At 54.6% G+C, this 9,958-nt stretch overlaps 1 non-coding gene across 1 annotated transcript; it reads left to right on the forward strand.

Annotated features, from left to right (window-relative positions):
* The first annotated feature begins 6,995 nt into the window (after window positions 1-6,995).
* Window positions 6,996-7,080, forward strand: LOC130152006 (small nucleolar RNA SNORD45). Its single transcript, XR_008822847.1, has one exon. It is a non-coding gene; the product is annotated as a small nucleolar RNA SNORD45 (small nucleolar RNA).
* Window positions 7,081-9,958: the final 2,878 nt, after the last annotated feature.

Genomic DNA, 9,958 nt, shown 5'->3' on the forward strand with positions numbered 1-9,958 from the left:
AAAGATGTGGAAAAGGGACAAAGCCGGCTGCTGAGCAACTAGAAGTTCATCTACATAAAATACTGCCTCCTTTTGCACAGACTGTGTATTATTCTGCCACAGAATTAGAACCAGTGTCTGGAAGCGTTTATTTGGCAAGCTCCAGTGCAAGAAATGTGTGTGATGGAGTAAACAGAATCCCAGACTAAGCCACACACTGTGTTGGAACATGAGTAAAGGGGCCAGCCGCGTGTCAGGATGCAGCAGTAGGGCCACAAAACAAATTTGGGGAGACTACTATAATGTGGGAGCAATCCCTGGGCAGTAGGTAAGTGTCGTAGCCTACTCAGCTTCTCACCTGTAATATTGTGAACAGACCAAAGAGAACAATATTAATGAATCTTACCCATTGTCAGCCGATCTGAGACCTCTCCTAATAGCCTCTGTCAACTCTACCAGAGCCCAAACTGCTTTAATGTAGAACTAGAGACTTGGTTAGCTTCTAGGTTATCTGGAGGGAAAAAAAAAAAAGAAAAGATGCTCAGGTTAATGCTCAGCACTCTGCCTTAAATATACTTCAACAGTTCATGGAAACTTGATTAAACAGCACTGAAAGTCAATGTTGTAGCAGGAGCTGAGGTATCATTGTAGTATTAAAGATACAGTATTAAGGTAACAAAGGCAATTTACTTGAAATAATGCTGAATCCATCATATGAATATGCAAGCAGCTACTAACCTAGTTTACAAAAAACAAATAAATATCAATGGGCTGAGTACTAAGCAGAGCTTACAGGTTCCACAGCATGCATTTAAATGATTTTTTGATGTCTTAAGTTCTTATGTTCTTCCTTCTAGTATGTTTTCTTGATTAAACATATGATGGTAAAATTGAAAGTGAATGGATGTGACCTGTTTATGTTTACAGAGCACTAAAAAAAAATAAAAAATAGAAGTAATTAAGTTGCCAAGCCAAGCAGCTGTGATTTAGAAAACTGCTAGAATTGCATTCCGTATGGTCTTGCTTATATTTGGACAGAGTTCTACATGTTCCCTTCCTCACCTCTACCCTTTATCTTTTGTCTCTCTGACATTGCTGTTCTTTCCATCCTAGACTTGACCCATGACTTCTTAGCTAGATGTAAGTGGTTTGAATTTTTTAGGCCAAGGATCTACTCCTTTGGTATGAGTAGTGGCACCTCCTGTTGCTGGGACAGGACATTATGTGTATAGTAGCTGCAAACCTATGTGTAGTGATTCCTCTACCCTGGCAGCAGAACCAGCCAACAGGTTGTACCTGGAAGTGAAGGCTGGCCATTTTTGGAAGCATGTTGTGCTACAACAGCCGGTCCCTGCCTGTTTCAGTACATGCAGACAACTTGTTCATAGATAAGCTCTTATTTCAGGATATTTAGATGCCTTATGAAGACTGCTGCCTATGCAGCTATCTCTCTGCTTTTTCCTTACCTAAAGCCAGTCCCGGTCCACCCCTGTATTTTATTTCCTCCTTCTTCTGCTTCCCACAAATGCCTGCTTGTCTTCCATTTTTGGTCTTGCGTATTTATGCTGTCTATTTACATTTCTCTGGGCCAGGGGGAATCATAGAGTCATTTAGGTTGGAAAAGACCTTTGAAATCATCAAGTCCCACCGTTAACCCAGCACCGCCAAGCCCACCACTAAACCATATCCTCAACCACTGCATCTATGCATTTTTTAAACACCTCCAGGGCCGGTGATTCCACCACCTCCCTGGGCAGCCTGTTCCGATGCTTGACCATCCTTCCTGTGAAGAATCTTTTCCTAACGTCCAGTCTAAACCTTTCCTGGTGCAGCTTGAGGCCATTTTCCTTTGCCCTGTCGCATGTTATCTGGCAGAAGAAACCAAACCCTGCTGCCTACAGCGTCCTTTCAGGCAGTTGTAGGGAGCAATAAGGCCCCCCCCAAACCTCCTCCTCTCCATGCTGAACACCCCCAGCTCCCTTCAGCCGCTCCCCATCAGACTTGTGCTACAGCCTGTAAATTATGCTTAAGCTGAAATTAAGGTCTCTAAGTTGAGTCTAGGGTCTCTAAGTCAAGCCTAGGGTCTCTAAGTTGACTCTGAGTCGAGCCTAAGGTCTCTAAGTCAAGCCTAAGTAGAGCTAAAGGTCCCTAAGTTGAGCTTAAGTTGAGTCAAAGGTCCCCAAGTCGAGCCTAAGGTCCCTAAGTCAACTCTAAGTCCAGCCTAAGTTCTCCTAAACCAAAGCAAAATCAGATGAGAATGTACTTTAATATGGCTTATTACCAGCTATCTGCTGGTAGGTGTGAGCATTCTCACAAAGGTGCTGAAGTTTGGTTTAGGTATTTTCCAAGACCCTGCAAACTTAATTGAACAGAACGGAAGATCTCTGCTACCAGTAGTAGGAGTCCCCAGTGGGACCTTGACAGGCTTGAGAGGTGGGACCGTGCAAACCTCATGATGTTCACCAAGGCCAAGTACCAGGTCCTGCACGTGGGTCGGGGCAATTGCAAGCACAAACACAGGCTGGGCAGAGAACGGATTGGGAGCAGCCCTGAGCAGGAGGAACTTGGGGGTGTTGGTGGACGAGAAGCTCAACAGGACCCAGCAATGTGCACTGGCAGCTCAGCCAGCCAACTGAATCCTGGGCTGCAATCAAAGAAGCCTGGCCAACAGGCTGAGGTGATTCTCCCCCTCTACTCCACTCAAGGCCCCCAACATAAGGACCTGGAGCTGTTGGAGTGAGTCCACAGGAGGGGCCCGAAGATGATCAGAGGCTGGAACACCTCTCCTGTGGGGACAGGCTGAGAGCTGGGGCTGTTCAGCCTGGAGCAGAGAAGGCCCTGGGCACCTTCCAGTGCCTAAATGGGGGCCCACAGGAAAGCTGGAGAGGGGCTTTTTACACGAGCCTTTAGCGATAGGACAAGGGGGTAACGGCTTTAAACTGAAAGAGGGGAGATTTATGTTAGGTATTAGGAAGAAAATCTTTACAGTGAGGCTAGTGAGACTTGGAATACGTTGCCCATGGCAGCTGAGGGTGCCCCATCCCTGGCAGTGGCCAAGGCCAGGCTGGACGGGGCTGGGAGCAGCCTGGGCTGGGGGAGGTGACCCTGCCCGTGGCAGGGGGCTGGAACTGGGGGGTCTTTGGGGTCACTTCCAACCCAAACCATTCAGTGATTCTATGAAATGATTATTAGAAGGAAAATTAGCAAGAAAAAATATTAAAGCTGAGTTTTTCTAAACTGATCTTTAATAATAATGTTAAGACTATCTTTCAGGGTCATTATTCTTCCTTAATTGAAATAACTGCTCATATTATAGGTAAGAAGGAAAGTGTTAGGAGTTTTAGCCTCTGCCAATATTGGCAAACACACATTGTCATGTAAGAGTATTGCTCATGTTGTTAAAGAAAATGTATTCTTAACTAAGAAATTTAAAGTGCCGAAGCAGCTAAGTGGCAGAACCAGGCCTCGTCCCTAGCGTAGCCCTATTTCAAGGCTGGTTTAAAACCCAGTCCAGTTAGTCAGTGGGAGAACAGAGAAACAACAGATGGTCAATTTGTGCACACAGGTGCTCTTAGAAACACAGGTGGTTTTAGAAAAATTAGTATATGAGAATAGGAATTGAAGGAGCGTGTGAGTTAAAGTTGGCAGAAAGAAGATCACGATCAGAGGAGGAGCCTGGAGCCAAGGCAGAGCCTGGAGCCGAGGAGATGAATCACCTGGGACAGTCAGGCGATGGATTTGCAGAACTGACAGGACCAAAGGAAACTGCTACAAACTTCAGATGTTGACTAATGGTTTGATAAGTGTATATAAGCTGTGCTGTATCGCTTGGTTCTCTGCCACTCACTGGGGTGGCAGCCCGGCTCTGAGCTGTGACTAAAGCAAGCCCAGTGGTACCCACGTGTGTGTGAATTTCTCCTGGAACAACAGCAATCGCTGGGACTTAACCGTAGGAGACACCGCACCCCCTACTTGTGCCGCCGGTTCCTTGTGCTGCGGCTTCTCCCTTGGTAATGGGGTGGGGGCATGGACACAAAGAACCACCCGACTGTTAAAGCCGTCAGACGCAAAGGACTGAAATGCTTGAGGCACGTAGATGCTTTTGCATACGGAGGCAATAAGTGTGAATGCCCGGGCTGCGAGTGGGCAAAGGGCAGGGGGAAGGGCACCCCGCAGCCGCAGCGAGCACTCCCGGGGCCCGGTGGTGTAAACTGGGCTGAGACCCGGCCCAGTGCTCGCCCGGCCAGTGCTCAGCACAGGGCTGGTGGGGACCTGCTGCCACCTGGCGACAAAAAATTGGGTACTGCAGCCACCCGGTTGGGGGAGCGCTGCTGCTGTGACCCGGCGGCCAAAAATCGGTGCTGCAGCCCTGGCGCCGAGCATGCGCGGTGGCACCTCCCCTCGGCGCTGCCGGTCGCCGTTAACGGCACCGCGATCCCGCGCTGCCTGCGGGGTGGTGCCGCGGCGCCCGCTGCTGCCTCTCGGTACGGAGCCGCAGACGGGCGCTCGGCGTGCAGAACTGCAGCCCGACGTTCGCGGCCAGCGCTGGCCCCTGCGGCGCGGCATAAGCGCTGCAGGAGCAGCATGGCGGCGCGCCGGGGCGGTGCCAGGAGCGCGGGGGAGGCGAGCGGACCCTGCGGGGGGCGTGGGGGTGTCTCCTGCCCGCCGGCCGCCTCGGGGGGCGGCACGGGAAGCTTCAGCCGCCCGCGAGCCGGGTGCGGGAGCCCCGGAGGGTCCGGGGGCTGAGGGGGGGAGGCGGGGAAGCAGGAGGCCGCCCCCCGGGCGCCGGCGCCTCCCCAGCTCGCCAGACCCCCGAGCCTGCCGCGGCCCCCGCTCGCCCCGCGCCGCTGCCCCCGCTGCAGCATCTCCCCCGCAGCCGGGCCCCAGCCCCAGGTGCCCCCGGCGCTGCCGTGGCGGCGGCCAGCCGGCCCCCCGCTGCCGCTCGGGAAGGGCCTGCGGCAGGAGCGGCTCCGGGCGGGGCCGAGCGGCGCCGGTCACGGCCCCCTGCGCTTCTGTCCCTCTGCCGGGGGCCGCGCCGCCTCGGGCTGGCGGGGGTTGTCCCTGCCCGGCCTCGCCCCCCGCGGCGCGGGTGCGGGAGGGCAGCGGGGGCACGGCCCGGTGTGGGCAGGAGCCGGGCCGGCCGGGGCGAGGCGAAGGAGAAGGAACCCGAGGGCAGGCGGGCAGCAGCTGCCTCCTGCTGCGGGCACAGAGGGCCTGGCCCTGCGGTGGGGGGGGACCAGCCCCGCAGCAGCCGGGTGCCAGCGTGCACAGCGGGGTCCGTGTGTCACCCGCGGGGTCCGTGTGTCACCCACAGCCTGGGGCGGCCCCCGGTGCGCGAGGGAGCGACGCGCCGTGTCCGGGAGGCCGCGTCTTGCGAGGAACAGCTGTGAGACACCCGGGGGTTACCGGGGGTGGGGGAGCCGAGCGGCCGGCGTTCTGCGGGAGGGAGGGAGGGAGAGGAGAGGGGGAAAGGCGCGTCTGAACTGGCACATTTTCGCAGCGGTACCAAAGCGAGAGCTGTGGTGAGTCCTGGTCCGTGGGACCCTGTCTCCCCTCTTGTGTGCCCCAGGCGCCCCCTGCCCCTCCTCTGCCCCCCCTCCCCTTCCCTGTGCCGCTGTGATTTTGTGTGGGGGTGACCCGGGCTGGACCGAAGCTGCTCTTACCGCTCCCCCTCCTCCGCTGGACAGGGGGGCCAGAATATAACAAAAAGCTCACGAGTGGGCACAAGGATGGGGAGGTCACTCCGCCATTACCTCCGTGGGCGAAACAGACTGAACCTGGGGAAATCAGCGCGATTGATTAGCAGTCAAGTCAGAGCAGGAGAACGTGCCGGAAAAGCAAATCTTCAGAACACCTTCCCTCCAGCCCCCATTTCTACGGGGCTTAACTTTACTGCCGATTTCCCTGTCTCCTCCCCGCAGGGGGATGGGGAACGGCAGCTGCGGTCAGTTGATCACACGTTGTTTCTTCTTGCTGCTTCTTCTTTCTCCTCCTTTTCCTCCTCCTTCCCAAACCTTGCCATACAAACCCATCGTGTTTTGATTCCCTATAGCTCTGCATTCTATTCTTCTGTCCTGCTCCCTCTTCTCTTCTGCCTTTATCACTCGTTCTGCTGCTCCCTTCTATTTTACTCTCTCTGATTCTGTCCTACTCCCTCTCCTTCTTCCCTTTTCTTCATCCTCCATCTCTGTCCTGCAGCCCAGGACAGGTTTTTCCTTTACATCTCTGTCCTGATCTGTATCTGTCTCTTTTTTTTTACTTCTTCTTTTTTTATTTTCTCCCCCCCCCCCCCCCCCCGACCCCCCCCCCCCCCCATTTCTCTGGCCTGTTCCCTGGCATTCTTTTCCTCCATGCACGTGTACGTGCTGCTCAGGGTCCAGGGAGATGTCTGGAGGCAGGGGGCACCTCAGACTGGTCTGTGTCCAAACAGGCTTACTATTGTGGAATTACTGACTTCCCCCAGGCATGGGAATCTCCCAAGCCAACACCACAACTGACCTGTTCTTGATTTTTAAAGGTGACACCGTGAAAGGATGGGATAAGAAAACCTGATGCCCTGAGCACGTCATTTCCAGAGAAACATGTTGCCTGTACACCTTCATTTGGGAGGAGGACAGGTGAGTACATTGTGTTGACTTGTTTCAGCACAGCTGTGCTTTTATTAAGAGGAATGACCTTCTTTTTCTTGTTAAGAGTTAGGGGTTGCTTTTTTCTGAGAATTCTGCCTGGTTCAACAATCATTGATCTGCTGCGTGCTTTTCCCTTGAGGAAAAGGACCCCGTCTCAGTCTTATTTATTCACTATGGCGCTCTCCGTTGTAGAATAAATTTCTCACCAGAAGGCTTCAGTGCTGCTTCCAAATGGTGGCCTGGTTGCCTGCATAATGTATCTGTAGTTCCATCTCAAGGAATGCGTTAATGCTGTTACGAATTATAAATAAGGTAGCTTCCTGCCGTAGGAAGACAGTGTGTTGGGTTTGAAACCTTTGGGTAGGACAGAAGGAGGTTGCCATCCTGGGTCAGTGGTGAGTGTTGGCATGTATCGTCTGATCTAGAGTTGATGTCTGTCACTGCTTTAGCTCTAGAATTACTCTGAGACCCAGGGAACTCCAGTTCCCTTCAGCAGAGTACAGATTTGCTCAGGATCTCAGTGCGGTGAATCATCATGTTACCTCACCTGATAGTTCCAGAGCCTAATTTAATACTTACTCGTATATCACCATGGGCAAATTCTTCTAATGATCTTAAAGACTTAAATTTTCCAGGACATTCTACTTTGGTTCAGTATGTGATGATCTTTCCAGCTAGTCATGCAGAAAAAGAATGTGTGAGAGACACTGAATACCTACTATATGACTTGCAAAAAAGGGATGCCGTGCACCTCTATCCAAATGACAACTTTGTCTATGACAACTTATTGTTCTTGTACTCTATCTAGATCCAGTGGCAGGGGGAGGCAGAGGGGCTGCTTCACGTGCAGGCAGCTGCCACTCTGGAGGGGAGCTGGAGTTTGGCTCGGGGCCAGGGTGAGGATGCTTTGGCACTTGTTCGCGGGTCAGTTTGCAGACCCTAGAAGTGTTGCAGGCAGAGAGCAGCTCCTCCCACAGCACATGCTGCAGCCAGCCCTGCCCGGACCTAAGTAACTGCAACAGTGTCAGAAGCAGGGCACAGCAATAAAGGCATTGAATGGTTTGCAAAGGAAACATGTACCAGGCTATGTCAGGTCCAGGGTTGGTGAGCAGCCAAGGGGTGTCCCAGGAGGTGGGAGCATGGGTGGGAAGGGCTTCTGCGGTGCCACTGCCACTCCCTGTGACATCTCACTGCAGGTGGCATGAGCAATGCTGTGCCAGAGGTGCATGCAGGTGGTGCTCATCCTGTGCCTGCCTTGTCTGTGGCAATGTTTCCAAGCCCCCGTGGGTGGCCTCAGCCCGTTATCTGGGGCTCTGCCACTCCTCGACACCCCTGCTGCCTGCTGCACTGCTGCTGTCAATGGCTCTGCACGGTTCAACGCCCACTATGACATGGCCATGGGGCATCTGCTGAAGGGCACAGCCCATGAGCTCTCCTCTGACATGGTTCAGTGGTGGCTGGTGAGTGGGGCACGGGTGGCAGCTCAGGGCTCTTGCCAGTGTCACCAAATCTGTTTGTGGTGGGCAAGGCCGAGGTCAAGTCAGATGGAGGCAATGGGGGATGAAGGGGATGCAGGGACCCCAGCTCACCACTGCTCCCACCTCTCTGGGCTGTCCCGCACCCTTTTCCTGTTATCTCATTGGGGTTTTCTGTGCCTTTCCCAGGGCTCTGCTGGTTCGAGTGGGGTTCTGTCCCCTTCTGGGGGTACTGGGGGTGGGGCACTAATGCTGCCTGTTGATAGCCTTGCTCCTCCAGACCCTGCAGGGTCACCCGAATAGCGTCCAGCTCCAGGCCATAATTCAGCAGCCCTTCACTGTCTTCTGGGTCCCGAGCAGTGGCCTGTGGGACCCATCTTGCTGCAGGACTCGTGCAGTGGTGGGGAACTCGGGGTGGTTGAAGGGGTCTGGCCACGGGCTGCAGATCGATGGGCATGACTGGGTGCTGAGGTGGGTACCCCAAAAGGGCTTTGCCCCTCCCTGTCTCCCCAGGACCCTGACATGCCCCTGTTGTCCCCTTTCCAATCCACAAACACAAGCCCTGTGATGGTGGGGGAGAGGGACTGCTGGCCCTGCTCCCTGCAGCCCCCCACCCTGGGGCACATGCTAGCCCTGGGTTGCCCATGTTCCCTCTGTGCTGCTGGCCACAGTGACCTGGTGTCCCTGCCTGGTGGGGCCAGCAGCTTGGGACTGGCACACAGCTTCATTTTGGGGTGTGCCTTCCCACTGTTCCCTAGAATGAACAGAGTGAAGATTGCTGGCTTTGAGCTGGATGATGGCACGAGACCAACCCATGACTTCATGTACCCGAGAGTGCAGTGAACCTCAGGCCTGGTGTCCACCTTGTCCTTGTCCCCTTCAAGCCACTGGACCTGCAGTGGGTGGCCAGTGCCTTCTCCACTGGAGAGCCCATGCAACACATCAGCTTTGGGGCAACAGCATCTCTTGCGCTAGAGACCCTGAGGATGGTGCGGGGTGGTTCTGGGGACCTTGGTGCCTCACTGAGGCCCTGGCATCATGGTCCTGGTGGGATAAAGGGCCCCTGGATGAGGGTTCTGGCATTCCTCTGCACCACGGTAAGCACTGCCCTGTCCCCACAGAGCTTGGGCATCCTGCAGTCCCATAACCCCTGCAGGTGGGGTGATGGCTGTCTCCTGTGTGGGACCATGGGCTTGATGTGACCCTTCCCAGAGCCCGGCCAGGGGCTCCTGCTGGGCCAGCCCAAGGGGCTGGGCTGGCATGGGGCCAAGTGCTAGCAGACATAGTCACCCTCTGCAAACCAACTGCCTCTGAAGGAGAGGCCCCAGCAGTAGGGGTGCCCCATGCTCGCTGCTATCCTCTGGCTTTTGCAGCACATATGTGCGAGTGAAACAGTTCATCAAAGCTGACAGAAACAAGGTAAGGGTTCAGTGGGTTCCACTCCTCCTGGGCAGGCAGGGTTCCTCTGGGCAGAGACCAGGCTTGTTTTTCAGTGGGATGGGGGAAGAGCTGGCAAGCAGGAAGGCTGATGGCTGTGCTGGTGGTGGGGGCTGGCCATCACATTTGCAGCACAGGGAGCAGATGATGGCTCCTCTGCTTCCCACTCAGGTGCTGATCCTAAGCCCAGCTTTCCTCAAGTACATCCATGACAACTGGACACAGCACCACGGATGGTACCCCTCCACCAGCTTCGCTGCCCTGCTCTTTGCCTTGCATGCTTGCCAGCAGGTGAGCGTGGCCAGCACGACCAGGTGCTGCCACCATACCACCTGCCATACCACCGTCTGTCTGTGCACCCTCAAGGGTGACCAAGCACCTGTGCAGTGATGGCTCTGGTGTGTGTGCAGGTTTCTGTATTTGGCTTCGGAGCAGACA

The sequence above is a fragment of the Falco biarmicus genome, chromosome 6 (assembly GCF_023638135.1).
Source record: "Falco biarmicus isolate bFalBia1 chromosome 6, bFalBia1.pri, whole genome shotgun sequence".
NCBI lineage: Eukaryota > Metazoa > Chordata > Aves > Falconiformes > Falconidae > Falco > Falco biarmicus.